The sequence below is a fragment of the Triticum dicoccoides genome, chromosome 3B (genome assembly GCF_002162155.2).
Source record: "Triticum dicoccoides isolate Atlit2015 ecotype Zavitan chromosome 3B, WEW_v2.0, whole genome shotgun sequence".
Taxonomy (NCBI): Eukaryota; Viridiplantae; Streptophyta; class Magnoliopsida; order Poales; family Poaceae; genus Triticum; species Triticum dicoccoides.
The window spans coordinates 463,168,074-463,189,754 of NC_041385.1; positions in this window are offsets into that span (position 1 = coordinate 463,168,074).

Consider the following 21,681-nt stretch of genomic DNA (forward strand, 5'->3'; position numbering starts at 1 on the left):
CGCAAAATTGAACCCATCACAAAGCACGCCTTCCCATGGCAAGAAAAATCGATCTAGTTGGCCTAACTAAACCAAAGATTCGAAGAAGAAATACGAGGCTATAAACAATCATGCATATAAGAGATCAAAGAAGACCCAAATAATATTCATGGATATAGATCTAATCATAAACTCAAAGTACATCGGATCCCAACAGACACACCGCAAAAAGAGTTATATCAAACAGATCTCCAAGGGACCATTGTATTGAGAATCAAAAAAGAGATAAGAAGCCATCTATCTACTGCCTACGAACCCGTAGGTATATGTTGAACTACTCACCCATCATCGAAGAGGCGCCAATGAGGATGACGAACTCCTCCGTGATGGTGTCTAGATCGGATCTCATGGTTTTGGAACTTGCGGCGGCTGGAAATGTGTTTCATCGACTCCCCTAGGATTTCTAGAATATTGGGTATTTATAGAGCTGAGAGGCGGTGCAGGGGGACTCTGAGGTGGGCACAACCCACTTGGGTGCGCCTGGGCTCCTGGGTGTGCCTTGGTGCATTGTGTTCCCCACGGGCCTCCCCTCGGGTACTTCTTTGTCCCACTGGGTGTCTTATGGTCCAAAAAAATTCTCCAAAAAGTTTTGCTCCGTTTAGACTCCGTTTGGTACTGATATTCTGTGAAGTAAAAACCAAGCAAAAAACAACTCGCATTGGGCACTATGTCAATAGGTTAGTCCAAAAATGATATAAAGTTTCTATAAAATGATTGTAAAACATCCAAGAATGATAATATAACAGAATGGAACAATCAAAAATTATAGATACGTTGGAGACGTATCAGTCGCCTAGAGGGGGGGTGAATAGGCGCTTTAAAATAATTATGGTTTAGGCTTGAACAAATGCGGAATAAACCTAGTGGTTAATTTTTCAAGTGATGTCTACTATGCAACTTTATTCTTGTAGACTCGGGTTGGGCCTCCAAGCTCAGAGTTCTGTAGGACAATAGCAATTTTCCCTCAAGTGGATGACCTAAGGTTTATCAATCCGTGGGAGGTGTATGATGAAGATGGTCTCTCTCAAACAACCCTGCAACCAAATAACAAAGAGTCTCTTGTCTCCCCAACACACCAAATACAATGATAAATTTTATAGGTGCACTAGTTCGGCGAAGAGATGGTGATACAAGCTTAATAATGATAGTAGGTATTGATTTTTGTAATAGGACGGTAAAATCAGCAAGGTAGCAAGTAACAAAAGTGATCACAAATGGTATTGCAATGCTTGAAAATGAGGTCGAGGGTCCATACTTTCGCTAGTGCAATCTCTCAACAAAGCTAATATAGTTGGATCATATCACCATCCCTCAACGTGCGATGAAGAATCACTCCAAAGTTCGTATCTAGCAGAGAACATAAGAAGAAACGTTTGTAGGGTACGAAACCACCTTAAGGTTATTCTTTCCGATCAATCTTTCCAAGAGTTCATACTAAGGTAAAAGCAAGTTATCCTTTCTGATCGATCTATCAAAGAGTTCATACTAAAATAACACGATATGATACACATCAACCAACTCTAATGTAACCTAGATACTCCAATGTCACCGTGAGTATCCGCGAGTTATTATACGATATGCATCAAAAAAATTCAGATTCATAATACTCAATCCAACACAAAGAACCTCAAAGAGTGCCCCAAGATTTCTACCGGAGAAATAAAGACGAGAACGTGCATCAACCCCTATACATAGATTACCCAAATGTCACCTCGGGAATCCGCGAGTTGAGTGCCAAAACACATATCAAGTGAATCAATATGATACCCCATTGTACCACGAGTATTCATAGCAATACATACATCAAGTGTTCTCAAATCCATAAAAGTATTCAATCTGATAAAACAAAATCTCAACGGGAAAACTCAATTCATCACAACAAGATAGAGAGGGGGAAAACACCATATGATCCAACTATATTAGCAAAGCCCGCGATACATCAAGATTGTGCCATCTCAAGAACATGAGAGAGAGAGAGAGAGATTAAACACATAGCTACTGGTACAAACCCTCAGCCCCGAGGGTGGAGTACATCCTCCTCATCATGGTGGTCGCCGGGAAGATGAAGATGGCCTCTGGTGATGATTTCCCCCTCCGGTGGAGTGCCGGAATGGGGTCTAGATTGGTTTTTCATGGCTACAGAGGCTTGCGGCGGCGCAACTTCTAATCTAGGGTTATTTCTGGGGGTTTCTGTATTTATAGGATTTTTGGCGTTGGTTTCACGCTAAGATGGACCTCGAGGTGAGCAGAACCCACCAGGCCTCGGGTTGGGCTCCAGGCGTGCCTTGGTGGGTTGTGCCCACCTCGTGGCTCTTCTGGCCCTCCCATGAAGCTTCTAGTGCCTCTTTTGTTCCAAAAAAATCGTCAGAAAGTTTCAGCTCATTTGGAGAACTTTCCTTTCTGCGCAAAAAACAACACCATGGTAGTTCTGCTGAAACAACATCAGTTGTAAACATGGCATGAATACTTCATAAATTATAAATACATTGGAGACGTATCATCAAGCACAAAACCTACAACAACTAGGCTCACCTATGTGCACCAGCAACTTATACTAAGCAAGATAAACAACTAAGTGATAGCAAGATATATAACATGAAACACTATATGACTATCACAAACTAAAGTGCATAAGTAAAGGGCTCGGGTAAGAGATAACCGAGGCACACGGAGACGATGATGTTTCCCAAAGTTCACACCCTTGCGGATCCTAATCTCCATTTGGAGCAGTGTGGAGACACAATGCTCCCCAAGAAGCCACTAGGGCCACCTTAATCTCCTCACGCCCTCGTGTGATGCAAGATGTCGTGATTCCACTAAGGGACCCTTGAGGGCGGTCACTGAACCCATACAAATGGCAACCCTTGGGGGCAGTCACCGAACCCGTACACTTTGGCAACCCTTGGGGGTGGTCACCGGTACCGGTCAAATTGCTGGGGCGATCTCCACAACCTAATTGGAGACCTCGACGCTTGCCCGAAGCTTTACACCACAATGATTGAGCTCTGACAACACCAACTGTCTAGGGAACTAAGGCACCCAAGAGGAACAAGCTCTAGGGTGCCCAAACACTCAAGAGTAACAAGCTCTAGGGTGCCCAAACACCCAAGAGTAACAAGCTTCTCAACTTCACTTCTACGTATCACCGTGGAGAACTCAAACCAATGCACCAAATGCAATGTCGAGGGCACACAGAGTGCCCAAGTCTTTATCTCCTAAATCCCACCAAAGCAACTAATGCTAGGGAGTAAAATGAGAGGAATAACAAAGAAGAGAACACAAAGAAATCCAAGATCTAGATCCAAGGGGTTCCCCTCACATAGAGGACAAAATGATTGGTGGAAATGTAGATCTAGATCTCCTCTCCCTTTTCCCTCAAGAACTAGCAAGAAGCATTGGAGGGATTGAGAGATAGCAAGCTCGAAGAAGGTCAACAATGGGGAAAGAACACGAGCTGGAAGGATAAGGTTCAATGGGGAAGAACACCCCCTTTTATAGGCCCTCCCGAATCCAACCGTTATGTGCTCAGCACGCACACAAGCAGTACTACTGCTCATAGGAGCGGTAGTACCGCCCAGGTGATACTGCGCGTAGTGCAGTGCAACGGTGCAAGACCACGAGCTGGTCATTCCGCTGGAGTGGTACTACCTCTCAACCTAGCGGTACTACCGCTGCGGTCACAGCATAGGGCACTAAGGAGGCAAAGCAAAACATGGGGTGAGGCAGAGCCGCATCATCGGCACTACCGCTGGAGCCAGTGGTAGTGTTGCCCACCACAACCGTTCTACTACCACTGAGAACACACAGCGACAAGAAAGGGAAGCAGAAGTGGAGCGGTAGTGCAGGGGTGGTACTACCGCTCGTGCTACCGTCCCACTGTCGTGAAAGCCAACACGAAAAATCACATCCCCGAAAGCAGTGGTACCACCCGCGACACTGCCCCACGGCACTGCCACCCATAAGCGGTACTACTGCTCAGCTACGCGGTACCGCTTGGGGTGCTACAAAGAAGCCCAAGAAAACGGACGGAGATAATAAAACCTGAACTGCCATAACTTCTACAAATGACCTTCGAAGAGAGCAAACTCAAGCTTGTTGGATAGATGACGACGAGTAATATCCAAACAGTAATTGGTTAGAGTAAGAAGAGGCAGGGGGTGTTGGGGAATGTAGTAATTTCAAAATTTTCCTACGCACATGCAAGATCATGGTGATGCATAGCAGCGAGGGGAGAGTATGATCTACGTACCCTTGTAGATCGCAACGGAAGCGTTGACACAACATAGAGGAAGTAGTCATACGTCTTCTTCCTGATCCAACCGATCCAAGCACCGTTACTCCGGCACCTCCGAGTTCTTAGCACACGTACAGCTCGATGACGATCCCCGGGCTCCGATCCAGCAAAGCTTCGGGGAGGAGTTCTGTCAGCACGACGGCGTGGTGACGATCTTGATGTATTACCGACGCAGGGCTTCGCCTAAGCACTACAACGATATGATCGAGGTGGAATATGCTGGCAGGGGGCACCGCACACGGCTAAGGAACGATCTCAATGATCAACTTGTGTGTCTAGAGGTGCCCCTTGCCTCCGTATATAAAGGAGCCAAGGGGGAGAGGTGCGCCGGCCAGGAGGAGGGCGCAGGAGGAGTCCTACTCCTACCGGGAGTAGGACTCCCCCCCAATCCTATTCCAACTAGGATTCCCAAGGGGGAAAGAGGGAGAGGGGTGGCCGGCCACCTCTCCTAGTCCTAATAGGACTAGGGGAGGGGGGAGGCGCGCAGCACTTATGGGCAGCCCTTTCACCTTTCCACTAAGGCCCAATAAGGCCCATATGACTCCCGGGGGGTTCCGGTAACCTCCCGGTAATCCGGTAAAATCCTGATTTCACCCGGGACACTTCCGATGTCCAAACATAGGCTTCCAATATATCAATCTTTATGTCTCAACCATTTCGAGACTCCTCGTCATGTCCGTGGTCACATCCGGGACTCCGAACAACCTTCGGTACATCAAAATGCATATACTCCTAATAACTGTCATCGTAACGTTAAGCGTGCGGACCCTACGGTTTGAGAACAATGTAGACATGACCGAGACACGTCTCCGGTCAATAACCAATAGCGGGACCTGGATGCCCATATTGGCTCCTACATATTCTACGAAGATCTTTATCGGTCAGACCGCATAACAACATACGTTGTTCCCTTTGTCATTGGTATGTTACTTGCCCGAGATTCGATCGTCGGTATCCAATACCTAGTTCAATCTCGTTACCGGCAAGTCTCTTTACTCGTCCCGTAATACATCATCTCACAACTACCATATTAGTTGTAATGCTTGTAAGGCTTATGTGATGTGCATTACCGAGAGGGCCCAGAGATACCTCTCCAACAATCGGAGTGACAAAACCTAATCTAGAAATACGCCAACCCAACATGTACCATTGGAGACACCTGTAGTACTCCTTTATAATCACCCAGTTACGTTGTGACGTTTGGTAGTACCTAAAGTGTTCCTCCGGTAAACGGGAGTTGCATAATCACATAGTTATAGGAACATGTATAAGTCATGAAGAAAGCAATAGCAACATACTAAACGATCGGGTGCTAAGCTAATGGAATGGGTCATGTCAATCAGATCATTCAACTAATGATGTGACCTTGTTAATCAAATAACAACTCATTGTTCATGGTTAGGAAACATAACCATCTTTGATTAACGAGCTAGTCAATTAGAGGCATACTAGTGACACTTTGTTTGTCTATTTATTCACACATGTATTATGTTTCCGGTTAATACAATTCTAGCATGAATAATAAACATTTATCATGATTATAAGGAAATAAATAATAACTTCATTATTGCCTCTAGGGCATATTTCCTTCAGTCTCCCACTTGCACTAGAGTCAATAATCTAGATTACACTGTAATGATTCTAACACCCATGGAGCCTTGGTGCTGATCATGTTTTGCTCGTGGAAGAGGCTTAGTCAACGGGTCTGCAACATTCAGATCTGTATGTATCTTGCAAATCTCTATGTCTCCCACCTGGACTAGATCCCGGATGGAGTTGAAGCGTCTCTTGATGTGCTTGGTCCTTTTGTGAAATCTGGATTCCTTTGCCAAGGCAATTGCACCAGTATTGTCACAAAAGATTTTCATTGGACCCGATGCACTAGGTATGACGCCTAGATCGGATATGAACTCCTTCATCCAGACTCCTTCGTTTGCTGCTTCCGAAGCAGCTATCTACTCCGCTTCACATGTACATCCCGCTACGACGCTTTGTTTAGAACTGCACCAACTGACAGCTCCACCGTTCAATGTAAACACGTATCCGGTTTGCGATTTAGAATCATCCGGATCAGTGTCAAAGCTTGCATCAACGTAACCTTTTACGGTGAGCTCTTTGTCACCTCCATATACGAGAAACATATCCTTAGTCCTTTTCAGGTATTTCAGGATGTTCTTGACCGCTGTCCAGTGATCCACTCCTGGATTACTTTGGTACCTCCCTGCTAAACTTATAGCAAGGCAGACATCAGGTCTGGTACACAGCATTGCATACATGATAGAGCCTATGGCTGAAGCATAGGGAACATCTTTCATTTTCTCTCTATCTTCTGCAGTGGTCGGGCATTGAGTCTGACTCAACTTCACACCTTGTAACACAGGCAAGAACCCTTTCTTTGCTTGATCCATTTTGAACTTTTTCAAAATCTTGTCAAGGTATGTGCTTTGTGAAAGTCCAATTAAGCATCTTGATCTATCTCTATAGATCTTTATGCCTAATATGTAAGCAGCTTCACCGAGGTCTTTCATTGAAAAACTCTTATTCAAGTATCCCTTTATGCTATCCAGAAATTCTATATCATTTCCTATCAATAATATGTCATCCACATATAATATCAGAAATGCTACAGAGCTCCCACTCACTTTCTTGTAAATACAGGCTTCTCCGAAAGTCTGTGTAAACCCAAATGCTTTAATCACACTATCAAAGCGTTTATTCCAACTCCGAGAGGCTTGCACCAGTCCATAAATGGATCGCTGGAGCTTGCACACTTTGTTAGCTCCCTTTGGATCAACAAAACCTTCTGGTTGCATCATATACAACTCTTCTTCCAGAAATCCATTCAGGAATGCAGTTTTGACATCCATCTGCCAAATTTCATAATTATAAAATGCGGCAATTGCTAACATGATTCGGACAGACTTAAGCATCGCTACGAGTGAGAAGGTCTCATCGTAGTCAACCCCTTGAACTTGTCGAAAACCTTTTGCGACAAGTCGAGCTTTATAGACAGTAACATTACCGTCAGCGTCAGTCTTTTTCTTGAAGATCCATTTATTCTCAATTGCTTGCCGATCATCGGGCAAGTCAACCAAAGTCCATACTTTGTTCTCATACATGGATCCCATCTCAGATTTCATGGCTTCAAGCCACTTTGCGGAATCTGGGCTCACCATCGCTTCTTCATAGTTCGTAGGTTCATCTTGATCTAGTAGCATGACTTCCAGAACTGAATTACCATACCACTCTGGTGCGGATCTTACTCTGGTTGATCTACGAGGTTCAGTAGTATCTTGTTCTGAAGTTTCATGATCATTATCATTAACTTCCTCACTTATTGGTGTAGGTGTCGCAGAAACAGTTTTCTGTGATGTACTATTTTCCAACAAGGGAGCAGGTACAGTTACATCGTCAAGTTCTACTTTCCTCCCACTCACTTCTTTCGAGAGAAACTCCTTCTCAAGAAAGTTTCCGAATTTAGCAACAAAAGTCTTGCCTTCGGATCTGTGATAGAAGGTGTATCCAATAGTTTCCTTTGGATATCCTATGAAGACACATTTCTCCGATTTGGGTTCGAGCTTATCAGGTTGAAGCTTTTTCACATAAGCATCGCAGCCCCAAACTTTCAAAAACGACAACTTTGGTTTCTTGCCAAACCATAGTTCATAAGGCGTCGTCTCAACGGATTTTGATGGTGCCCTGTTTAACGTGAATGCGGCCGTCTCTAGAGCGTATCCCCAAAATGATAGCGGTAAATCAGTAAGAGACATCATAGATCGCACCATATCTAGTAAAGTACGATTACGACGTTCGGACACACCATTACGCTGTGGTGTTCCGGGTGGCGTGAGTTGTGAAACTATTCCACAATTTTTCAAATGTACACCAAACTCGTAACTCAAATATTCTCCTCCACGATCAGATCGTAGAAACTTTATTTTCTTGTTACGATGATTTTCCACTTCACTCTGAAATTCTTTGAACTTTTCAAATGTTTCAGACTTATGTTTCATTAAGTAGATATAACCATATCTGCTTAAATCATCTGTGAAGGTGAGAAAATAACGATATCCGCCACGAGCTTCAATATTCATCGGACCACATACATCTGTATGTATGATTTCCAACAAATCTGTTGCTCTCTCCATAGTACCGGAGAACGGTGTTTTAGTCATCTTGCCCATGAGGCACGGTTCGCAAGTACCAAGTGATTCATAATCAAGTGGTTCCAAAAGTCCATCAGTATGGAGTTTCTTCATGCGCTTTACACCGATATGACCTAAACGGCAGTGCCACAAATAAGTTGCACCATCATTATCAACTCTGCATCTTTTGGTTTCAACATTATGAATATGTGTATCACTACTCTCGAGATTCAATAAGAATAGACCACTCTTCAAGGGTGCGTGACCATAAAAGATATTACTCATATAAATAGAACAACCATTATTCTCTGATTTAAATGAATAACCGTCTCGCATCAAACAAGATCCAGATATAATGTTCATGCTTAACGCTGGCACTAAATAACAATTATTTAGGTCTAATACTAATCCCGAAGGTAGATGTAGAGGTAGCGTGCCGACCGCGATCACATCGACTTTGGAACCGTTTCCCACGCGCATCGTCACCTCGTCCTTAGCCAATCTTCGCTTAATCCGTAGCCCCTGTCTCGAGTTGCAAATATTAGCAACAGAACCAGTATCAAATATCCAGGTGCTACTGCGAGCATTAGTAAGGTACACATCAATAACATGTATATCATATATACCTTTGTTCACCTTGCCATCCTTCATATCCGCCAAATACTTTGGGCAGTTCCGCTTCCAGTGACCAGTCTGCTTGCAGTAGAAGCACTCAGTTTCAGGCTTAGGTCCAGACTTGGGTTTCTTCTCTTGAGCAGCAACTTGCTTGCCATTCTTCTTGAAGTTCCCCTTCTTCTTCCCTTTGCCCTTTTTCTTGAAACTAGTGGTTTTGTTAACCATCAACACTTGATGCTCCTTTTTGATTTCTACCTCCGCAGCTTTCAGCATTGCGAAGAGCTCGGGAATAGTCTTGTTCATCCCTTGCATATTATAGTTCATCACGAAGCTCTTGTAGCTTGGTGGCAGTGATTGGAGAATTCTGTCAATGACGCAATCATCTGGAAGATTAACTCCCTATTGAATCAAGTGATTATTATACCCAGACATTTTGAGTATATGCTCACTGACAGAACTGTTCTCTTCCATCTTGCAGCTATAGAACTTATTGGAGACTTCATATCTCTCAATCCGGGCATTTGCTTGAAATATTAACTTCAACTCCTGAAACATCTCATATGCTCCATGACGTTCAAAACGTCGTTGAAGTCCCGATTCTAAGCCATAAAGCATGGCACACTGAACTATCGAGTAGTCATCAGCTTAGCTCTGCCAGACGTTCATAACATCTGGTGTTGCTCCAGCAGCAGGCCTGGCACCCAGCGGTGCTTCCAGGACGTAATTCTTCTGTGCAGCAATGAGGATAATCCTCAAGTTACGGACCCAGTCCGTGTAATTGCTACCATCATATTTCAACTTTGCTTTCTCAAGGAACGCATTAAAATTCAACGGAACAACAGCACGAGCCATCTATCTACAATCAACATAAACAAGCAAGATACTATCAAGTACTAAGTTCATGATAAATTTAAGTTCAATTACTCATATTACTTAAGAACTCCCACTTAGATAGACATCCCTCTAATCCTCTAAGTGATCACGTGATCCAAATCAACTAAACCATGTCCGATCATCACGTGAGATGGAGTAGTTTCATCGATGAACATCATTATGTTGATCATATCTACTATATGATTCACGCTCGACCTTTCGGTCTCCGTGTTCCGAGGCCATATCTGTATATGCTTGGCTTGTCAAGTATAACCTGAGTATTCCGCGTGTGCAACTGTTTTGCACCCATTGTATTTGAACGTAGAGCCTATCACACCCGATCATCACGTGGTGTCTCAGCACGAAGAACTTTCGCAACGGTGCATACTCAGGGAGAACACTTCTTGATAATTTCGTGAGAGATCATCTTATAATGCTACCGTCAATCAAAGCAAGATAAGATGCATAAAAGATAAACATCACATGCAATCAATATAAGTGATATGATATGGCCATCATCATCTTGTGCCTGTGATCTCCATCTCCAAAGTACCGTCATGATCACCATCGTCACCGGCGCGACACCTTGATCTCCATCATAGCATCATTGTCGTCTCGCCAATCTTATGCTTCCACGACTATCGCTACCGCTTAGTGATAAAGTAAAGCATTACATCGCGATTGCATTGCATACAATAAAGCGACAACCATATGGCTCCTGCCAGTTGCCGATAACTCGGTTACAAAACATGATCATCTCATACAATAAAATTCAACATCATGTCTTGACCATATCACATCACAACATGCCCTGCAAAAACAAGTTAGACGTCCTCTACTTTGTTGTTGCAAGTTTTACGTGGCTGCTACGGGCTTTAAGAAAGAACCAATCTCACCTACGCATCAAAACCACAATGATAGTTTGTCAAATAGACTCCGTTTTAACCTTCGCAAGGACCGGGCGTAGCCACACTCGGTTCAACTAAAGTTGGAGAGACAGTCGCCCGCAAGCCATCTATGTGCAAAGCACGTCGAGGGAACCGGTCTCGCGTAAGCGTACGCATAAGGTTGGTCTGGGTCGTCTCGTCCAACAATACCGCCGAACCAAAGTATGACATGCTGGTAGGCAGTATGACTTGTATCGTCCACAACTCACTTGTGTTCTACTCGTGCAAATAACATCAAACCATAAAACCTAGGCTCGGATGCCACTGTTGGGGAATGTAGTAATTTCAAAATTTTCCTACGCACACGCAAGATCATGGTGATGCATAGCAATGAGGGGAGAGTATGATCTACGTACCCTTGTAGATCGCAACGGAAGCATTGACACAATGTAGAGGAAGTAGTCGTACGTCTTCTTCCCGATCCAACCGATCCAAGCACCGTTACTCCGGCACCTCCGAGTTCTTAGCACACGTACAGCTCGATGACGATCCCCGGGCTCCAATCCAGCAAAGCTTCGGGGAGGAGTTCTGTCAGCACGACGGCGTGGTGACGATCTTGATGTATTACCGACGCAGGGCTTCGCCTAAGCACTACAACGATATGATCGAGGTGGAATATGGTGGCAGGGGGCACCGCACACGGCTAAGGAACGATCTCAATGATCAACTTGTGTGTCTAGAGGTGCCCCCTGCCTCCGTATATAAAGGAGCCAAGGGGGAGAGGTGCGCCGGCCAGGAGGAGGGCGCAAGAGGAGTCCTACTCCTACCGGGAGTAGGACTCCCCCCCCCCCAATCCTATTCCAACTAGGATTCCCAAGGGGGAAAGAGGGAGAGGGGTGGCCGGCCACCTCTCCTAGTCCTAATAGGACTAGGGGAGGGGGGAGGCGCGCAGCCCTTATGGGAAGCCCTTTCACCTTTCCACTAAGGCCCAATAAGGCCCATATGACTCCCGGGGGGTTCCGGTAACCTCCCGGTAATCCGGTAAAATCCTGATTTCACACGGAACACTTCCGATGTCCAAACATAGGCTTCCAATATATCAACCTTTATGTCTCGACCATTTCGAGACTCCTCGTCATGTCCGTGATCACATCCGGGACTCCGAACAACCTTCAGTACATCAAAATGCATATACTCATAATAACTGTCATCGTAACGTTAAGCGTGCGGACCCTATGGTTCGAGAACAATGTAGACATGACCGAGACACGTCTCCGGTCAATAACCAATAGCGGGACCTGGATGCCCATATTGGCTCCTACATATTCTACGAAGATCTTTATCGGTCAGACCGCATAACAACATACGTTGTTCCCTTTGTCATTGGTATGTTACTTGCCCGAGATTCGATCGTCGGTATCCAATACCTAGTTCAATCTCGTTACCGGCAAGTCTCTTTACTCGTTCCGTAATACATCATCTCACAACTACCATATTAGTTGTAATGCTTGCAAGGCTTATGTGATGTGCATTACCGAGAGGGCCCAGAGATACCTCTCCGACAATCGGAGTGACAAAACCTAATCTCGAAATACGACAACCCAATATGTACCATTGGAGACACCTGTAGTACTCCTTTATAATCACCCAGTGACGTTGTGATGTTTGGTAGTACCCAAAGTGTTCCTCCGGTAAACGGGAGTTGCATAATCTCATAGTTATAGGAACATCTATAAGTCATGAAGAAAGCAATATGTGACCTCGTTAATCAAATAACAACTCATTGTTCATGGTTAGGAAACATAACCATCTTTGATTAACGAGCTAGTCAATTAGAGGCATACTAGTGACACTTTGTTTGTCTATTTATTCACACATGTATTATGTTTCCGGTTAATACAATTCTAGCATGAATAATAAACATTTATCATGATTATAAGGAAATAAATAATAACTTTATTATTGCCTCTAGGGCATATTTCCTTCAGGGGGTATGCCTAAGATATAGAGGAGTGAAACCTCTATCGGTGAAGAACCGACAAAAACTCCAACATCGGAAACATCATAGAAGATGCATATGTGAACTCCACGATGAACTCGAGCTTGTCATGAAGATGACCATAAGCTCTAAAACTCACACAGAGAATTTTTTAGATTTTACTGTTCATACTAAGATCATATGAGCTAAAACTGATATGAGGACTGGCCAATACTTTTTTCATGAATGCAAATGACATGCACATATAGGTGATGCTTTTCTGAACATTTTGATATCTTATTTGGATTTTTCTGAGTTAGTATGAATTTTTTATGAAGTTTTCAAAGTGATGGTCAAACGGTCAAAGGGCAAAAGCATAAGAGGAGCAAAGTGGTTTGGGCAGGAACAAGTGTTTTCAGAAACTAGGGGTAAACCTGCCGAGTGGGACACAACTAAGGGCATCAAATTAATTATCCCTTTGCAGTGTGTTTGTTGAGATCCGATGAATTCTGGATTTATGATCAGATTATCTATTGACATTATTGAGTCTTTTCTGAACTCTTTTATGCATGATTAAGATAGCTTTGTATTTCTCTCTGATCTATTGATTTGGTTTAGCCAACTAGATTGATTTGTCTTGCAATGGGAGAGGTGCTTTGTGATGGGTTCAATCTTGTGATGTCCTCACCCAGTGACAGTAGGGGTAGCGAGGCACGTATTTGTATTGTTGCCATTAAGGATAAAAAGATGGGGTTTATATCATATTGCTTGGATTTACCCCTCTACATCATGTCATCTTGTTTAAGGTGTTACTTCGTTCTTGTTAACTTAATACACTAGATGCATGCCAGATAGCGGTCGATGTGTGGAGTAATGGTAGTAGATGCAGGCAGGAGTCGGTCTACTTGTCACGGATGTGATGCCTATATTCATGATCATTGTCTTGGATATCATCATAACTTTGCACTTTTCTATCAATTTTTCAACAGTAATTTGTTTACCCACCGTATGCGTTCTTTCAAGAGAGAAGCCTCTAGTGAAAACTATGGCCTCCAGGTCTATTTCCTATCATATTATTTTCAGATCTGTAAAACCAAAACCCAAAAATGCCTTGCTGCAATTTATTTACCTTTACTTTATTTTGCACTTTTACTTATCTTTTATACCTATCTCTATCAGATTTCACTCTTTCTAGTGACCGCGAATGGATTGACAACCCCTTTTTCGTATTGTGTGCAAGTGCTTGTTAGTTTGTGTATGTGCAACTATTGGAGACTTGGGTGTACGTCCTACTGGATTGATACCTTGGTTCTTAACTGAGAAAAATACTTATATCTACTTTGCTGCATCACTCTTTTCTCTTCAAGGAAAAAATCAACGCAAGCTCAAGAAGTAGCATGTGCTCAAATAGTTTGCAAGAAAGAACGTGTTGCAAAACCGTAGTACACGTCCCCTGTCCAATCACAGTTTATCCAACGGCTCGCTGTGGGACGAACGCTAGTGCTGAATCTATCATGTGATCCCAATCATTTTTTCAAAGAAAAAGAAAAAAATACCGACTGGATTTTTTTGGAACTTCCCAAAGTCAGGGCAAAGGAAGTATGCATGGGCCGATGAGTCTAACAGAAGAACTCTCTCTCCCCTCTCTCTCACTCTCTCTCTCTCTCTCTCCTTAAGGGTCAACATAAAGAAACTTGGTTCGTGCTTCCTCGTTGTGTTGCCCCGAGTAGTTTGTCGCCTTTTATTTTTGTTTTATTAAAAACATTGCAAGTATTTAACAAAACATTGGATGTTTGACCATGTTATAACATGTTAGGGTATCTCCAACGCCGCAAAACGCCCACAATCATTTGGACCGTGTGGTCTGAACATATTGTACCATCCAAAGCAGGTCTATATCGGTTCGCAGGACGGTCTAGACGTACTTTCTTTCGCAAATCGGAGAAAAACATGAGGACTTTGCTGGCATCCGGACATCACACAAGCAGGCTTCAGACCACATTGGCCCACCCAAACCCCGCTCCCTCGCCCACACACGTTCCCCCACAGCGCTAGCTGCCCGCATTCATGTCGTTGTAGAGCACGCCACTTCACATTGAAGACGGCTCATGTGGTTTCTCATTGCCTCCACCATTGAAGCAGTGTGCCAGTCGAGGATGCCGCCAGCTGCACACCCAAGTGAACACGCCTCTTCGTCGCATTCCAACGAATCCATTAAACCCGCGTGGAAGCCGAAAAACCTACTTCGGCCACAAGTCCATTCACGAGCGGGCGGCATTAAACACAACATCGGGCAACAATTGCACCACTCTGTCGCTCCCTGTCTTCTCCTTCCACCATTTTCTCCACCCTTTCAATGGCATCCGATGAGTAGGAAGAGCAGTTCTCTGGCATAAAAGCCGTACGGGTGGCCCGCCGAGCCCGCTGGATACGAGCGAGGCAGCTCACTGCTCCACCTCCCTCGCCAAGCCCGAAGGAGCAAGTTGCCACTCCAAGACGGCGCTTGGTTTAGCAACTCACAGCTCCAAGCCAGCTCGCAGAGGAGTGGCGAGTTGCTCCAGGCCGACAGGGGGGAGGGGGAGCATGGCGACATGCATCCTCGCTGTTGTGGGCGACGTCGCGTTGTACCAAGCCTCCCGTGCCTGCGAAGCGCCATCTGCCGTCAACACGCGCGTGACCCCGCCCTGCCGACAGAGAAAGAAGCCGGTTGCACGGAGATCAACGAGTCGGTGGCCAGCGCGACCACATCCACCGCCAACATCGTGGGAAAGTAGAACACTGGGGCCGTCGCTGATTCGGTCCTAGGAAGGCCATCGCCGGGCATCGCCGGCTTGTACAGCCGATGACCTGTCTGGTTCTTTATCTCCGACTATCGTCGCCCCCCGTCTGGACTCCATGAAAGTGGAGGAGCCCCCCTTCCCTTTTGGTTGAAGCACCCTCTTTGCCACTCCGATGAGCGACGCAGTCGAGCATAGGGAAGATATACGGGAAGAATATACCTTAGGGGCTCTCGGCGGTCCAATGAGCAGGTTGTCGGACATAGGGAAGACAAAGGGATCCGTCACGGCCGACCGTAAACTAATGTAGTGTATCCGTGCTGTGGGAGTGAAGCTCCGCGCGACTCTACGTGCACATAGTTTTTTCTTTTTAGTTCAAATATTTTCAAAATGTAAACGTTTTCGTTCGGTTTGTATAAAATCTACTGTGTATGTATGAATTTCATCTGGTTTGTTGAAAAAGTTTTCCAAAATGTATGCGGGTAGCGTTGGATGACGATCTCCCGCACCTATATCCGCGGACTGGTCCCTCTGTCTATGGACGAATGCAAGAAAAAAATTACGGGTCGCCATTGAAGATGTGATCACCTTTAGAAAAAATGTGTGCAAAAAGCTGGTCATATGTTTATACTAGGACAAAGAGAAAAGCGTCCACGAAATAAACGTCTAAAACCAAGAGGCGTGTCTCGCTTGCTGGCATCACATGCTCAATTTAGCACGTGCATTATCTAAGGAGGCACATTCAATTGATACCGATCATTAAAGGTGAGCACTCAACATATTTACCATACAGTTAAGACATATCAAAAGTAATGTATGTACTAATCTCATGATTAGCAAGTAATTGGTATCTTATATAAGATCAATGTTAAATTATCTGGTAAGTTCCTAGCTGCAGCTAACCGGAAGATTAACATGTGTATGGATGTACTATCTGTTGAAGGTGTGGCATTATGTTGGGCTTATCTCTCGTTCAAACGGGGTATGTAAGAGCATCTACAACCGGGTGCCATAAACCCCCCTCAAACGCCCAGGCGAACGGCCCGGTCAGTGATTAAATAGAAAAAAGCGCCTAGACGAGTGCCTCAAATGTCCGGGCTGACCGGCACCCCTCATATCCAGCTCAAATCTGAGACGGATATGGGGCGGACAGGACACGACCAGGCATGTCCGTCACGTCGGACCTGACAGCCCGGTGCCAATAAAATTTGCACTAACCCCCTCGACCTACCCGATTTTAGTTGCTCCTCTCCTCTCTTCTCCATCCTTCGTGTCGGTTGTATCCTAGCTCTGCTGCCACCCTTGCTTAGTCGCCGTTCTCAGCCTCAGCGCCGCCAGCACCGGCACAACAGTCCCTCCCATCCATGCTAGCCGTCGTGGACATCATCGTCGGCCCGGATGCCACCATGTTACGTCCGGCAACTCTCGGACTACAACTTGCCTTCTATGTGTTCAACACATTGTCCGACCAGGTTTCTGTGATTCTTCTGTAGGGAAAACGATGGATTTCGATGGTTCGTCGAACGAGCAGTATGGACCGACTAAGCTTGATGAAATGATTCAACACCAATTCTTCGATCCGTCGAATTTGGAGAAGTAGAAATAATTATGCGCATGACCATCCAACAGGCAATGGACTCGGAGGTGGAGCACATTCTCAACTTCAATGGTTCGACCAAGGAAGAAAAGTTATTAACCGGGATAGGGTCTCTAGAGCACGACTGATGTACAAGGCCTACTGTGCTTCAGACCCAAGCTACCCTGATGATCCATGGTTTCGTGTCGTTTTCATATGCACAAACCATTGTTTTTGCGCATTATGGAGGGGGCGGAGGCACACGATGACTACTTCAATCTCACGAGGGATTGTTGCAGACAACTTTCATTCTCTGCTAAGCAGAACTGCACGGCTGCTCTGAGGATGCTTGGTATATTGTCGCCAATGCCATTGGTTAGATGATAGGGATGGAGGATAGCACATGCCTCAAGACCACAATGAAAACCAAAAAGATAATGTTTGAGTTGTGCATTTAAAATAAATTTTATGTTTCAACTATCTATTTGAGAGTATCCCGCTAGCAACATTTGTTATTTACGTGCAGATTTGAGGTGTATGGCTGTTGGGCACAACATATGAGGGGTTGTCCGGCTCTGTCGTCATGTGTGATCAGGCGCATCCGAGAGCGTATAGGGGGCAGATTTGCCAAGTCCGGTTGTAGATGCTCTAACAAGTTGTCGATCAACTCGGACAACTTGGAAACTATCAAGAATGGAGGTCGGTGAATGGGGATAGCGATGATGATTTATGATGACTGCTACAATCTTGCTTGCAAGTTCCCTCGTACTATCTTTTACCATTGTAATAGAGTAGCTAATGGCATAGCTCATGAGCTAGCTAGGATGACCAGGAGAGCTCCTTACTGTGTGTGGATGGATGGTGCCCCACCGGAGCTTCTTCCTCTCTTGTTGAATGATGTAACCATTATCACTTGCGAGGAAACTTATTAAAAAAAGTTTAATTATTTTCCTTTCTAATATTAACGTGCATTTACTATTTCTTTGAAGTGCTACTTTTTTGCACATTGTCTACATGGTTTCTACATTAGAAGATATAATCATGACAATTCAATCGACATAATATGTTTACATATAATTGTATGAATGGGTGCAGTTGTTCCTCTTCCTTATCAACCCGGTGTAGAAAAAATGTATGCGGGAAAAATTCAAATAAAACAGAAGTATTGGTAGAAAGAGGCGGCAAACATGCCAAATATATAGTTTTTTTGCGGGAAAATTTCTAATCTATTTATTTTCAATCATGGTAGTACAATGAACATCAGAAATAATAAAAAATTACATCCAGATCCATAGACCACCTAGCGACAACTACAAGCACTGAAGCTAGCCGAAGGTGCGCCGCCGCCATCGCCCCTCCCTTGTCGGAGCCGGGCAAAACTTGTTGTAGTAGGCAGTCGGGAATTCATCATATTAAGGCCCTGTATGACTAGCATACCAGAACAACAACTGACGCTGATAAAGAGTAGCGTAGATAAGAAGAATCCAACCTGAAGAGACGTGAACGTAGACGAACGACGAATAGATCCGAGCAAATTCGCCAAAAATAGATTCACCGGAGATACACCTCCACACGCCCATCGACGATGCTAAACACATCACTCGGACGGGGGCTAGGCGGGGAGAACCTTATTCCATCTTCAAGGAGTCGTCGTCGTCTAGCCTTCCCGAAGAGGACACAAACCCTAACAAACTCGAAGAAATATCTAAAAACGGGGCCTTCCACCGGCAAGGGCCGGGATCCACCGCGCATGCATGGTCCTAAGGCTACCAGAGACGATAGAGACCGGTGGCGACACCGGCGGGAGGCAGAGGAACCCTAGTCTTTTTTTTGGAGCTGAGGCGGCTGTTTCTCACGCGTTTGGGTTGATTGTGCATATCATCGTATGTTTTCACAAAATTATTTTAAAATATACAATATTTCCAAAGAGAGGAAAGATGGAAACAAAATAAAAATAGAAACGGGATTTTTTTTTGAATAAGTACAAAAGTGAAACTAAAAAAAACGTTATTGAGGACTTTGGTAGATGGAGTGAGAAGGCCATCAGTGCAAATGATTAAGAAAATAAGTATAAAAGTTGAAACGAAAAGTTAATGTAAACAAAAAGGTTAAATGGAAGGAAAAGACAAAGGCGAAAAAGACCAATTGATTACCATAGAAAAGGTGAGAAAAAACTAGAAGCCCTGCTACTAAAACACATCCATTGATCCCTGATGGTCGTCTTTTCCTTAGTGGGGAAATGACTCAAGAAAGCCTACTAAGACAAATCAAATGCAAAAGAGCCAACACGTAGAGATGCATTTGAATGAGCAACATAATACACACATGCATACACGACTAAAAAAAATCCGATGCTTCCTTGGCTCGTTATGCTCTCGTCGAATTTGATGCGAGCAAACGTTCCACACATCGAACCCTCGCCCTACGTGTTGTCTAGTAGGGTGCATCCCTTGTCGCATTGCAAAAAATACGTGCAATTACAGTTCAAAATGAGGTGTTTATGGTGACTTCATAAATTTCACGATGATATGCCGGTTCGTTTTCTCGAAGGTGCTTATAGGTGTATGGTGTGCATGTGTGCATTCATAAAAATGAGTGTATGCGTGTGTATAGGAGCGCTTGCATCTGTAATGTGTTAAGAAAAACATCATGCTGCTAACGGGTAATCATGAAATGCTCGACATAAAAGACAGAAGGTAACGACTAGGATTTGACGGGCAGTTGTGGTCTAGCTGTTCCCTGCCTCCAACGGCCTGGCGTGAGGTTGGGGGGCCTCGGATTTCTTCTAGGCATGTTTATAAGTCTACACTAGTGTCTGAATTTATGGTCTTCTTCGGCGACATTTAAGCGGAGTATGCGACACCACTAATAATAGTTGAGCTGTTTTACGGTGATTGGGTTAGTACTCGGAGTACTTAGCCGTACTTACATGTCTGATCACGTCTGATTTTTATTAGCCGTCCGATCTTGCGGGGAATTTTAATTGATTAAATTTAATATGTTAATTGCGATAAGGGCATAATGGTTCAGGGGAAATATCTTTTCTTGAACCGATCACCTGAGGACCAGATCCATGTCTATTCGATCCAGTTCAGAATCCTCCTCCGATGTATTCGTCGCCGCTCGCCGCTCCTGACCTTCTCCGTCCTCGACCTGCCTGGTGAGAGGAATAAATTCATCGTCCTCGTCCTTCTCCGTCCCCAGCCCCCCACGCCGTCACCAGAGAAGAAGAAGGCCGGATCAGCGCCGGCTGAATCGGCGGCGACGGCGGCGGGCGATCCCATCTCTTCGCGCGTACCATCATTAAGGTATGAATCCGGCTTGGCGTTCTGCTCGTTCTCTTGGCCGTTGCGCCCCTTCACCGTGCATGCAGTACAACCTCAACCCCACAAGATCCGGGTAATTTAGCAGTATGCGAGATTTGTACGGACTAGAACAACGAATGAAAAGCTTCATTTCTCTTGAGCTAATCGCATCATGTTAGTTTAACTAAGATGTTGAGGGCATTGCTTACTTCCTTTGGTACCGCAGAAAAAAAGTGACATACTTGAAGTTTGAGATGCGATATACTAAAGGAAGATGAGATACTGATTCCATACTTGACTTAATTTAGTTTATTAAAGTCATCATCACTTTAGGTTTGCATACTGCATGAAATATAGTTTAAAGGAAGATGAGATACTACTTGTTGGACGTTGATGATTGGTTTCCCTCACATGTCAAACGAGCAAAGTCTTTTCCATGCACTTGTCTTTGCCTATGAGCTATTTTACACCTGCAACATTGATAAACAGAAAGATGTTGATGATTGGTTTCCCTCACATGTCATATGCAGGAAGACATGGCGTATGCATGTGATGAGAGTATGTTCGAGTATCTAAATGTTGTCAGCAAGATGTTTGATAGTGAGGCCGAAGGCTATGAATTCTACAACAAATATGCTCTTGAAAAAGGTTTTAGTGTGAGGAAAAGCTACGTTGAGTGGGATGGATCCAACAAATACATAATTTTAAGGAAAATTGTGTGTAGTCGTCAAGGGTTTCGCGAAGGGAAGCACATGAAAAGAAAGATGGAAGATAGAAAAAGGAGGCCACGAAGTTTAACTCGTGTTGGGTGTAATGCTAAATTGGTCATTACAAGACAGGATGAAACCGGTCGGTGGTTTGTCAAGGATTTCATCGATGAGCACAGCCATCCTCTAGCCCCACGGGATCTTTCTTGTCTGCTGCGTTCACACAGACGAATTAGCGATGAGCAGAAAGCGAACATTGCAGACATGGAAAAATGTGGGATCCGCAAATACCGTATTATGGATATTTTGTGCTTTCAATACGGTGGATTTGATAAGGTTGGATGCATAAAGAGGGACATTTATAATTTCTGCCATGCTAATAAGAAGGAGACAATCAGCGCCGGTGATGCTAATACGGTGATCATGCACATGATGGTGAGGCGAGAGCGAGATGTGGATTTTTTTTCTTCAAGTACTTGGTAGAC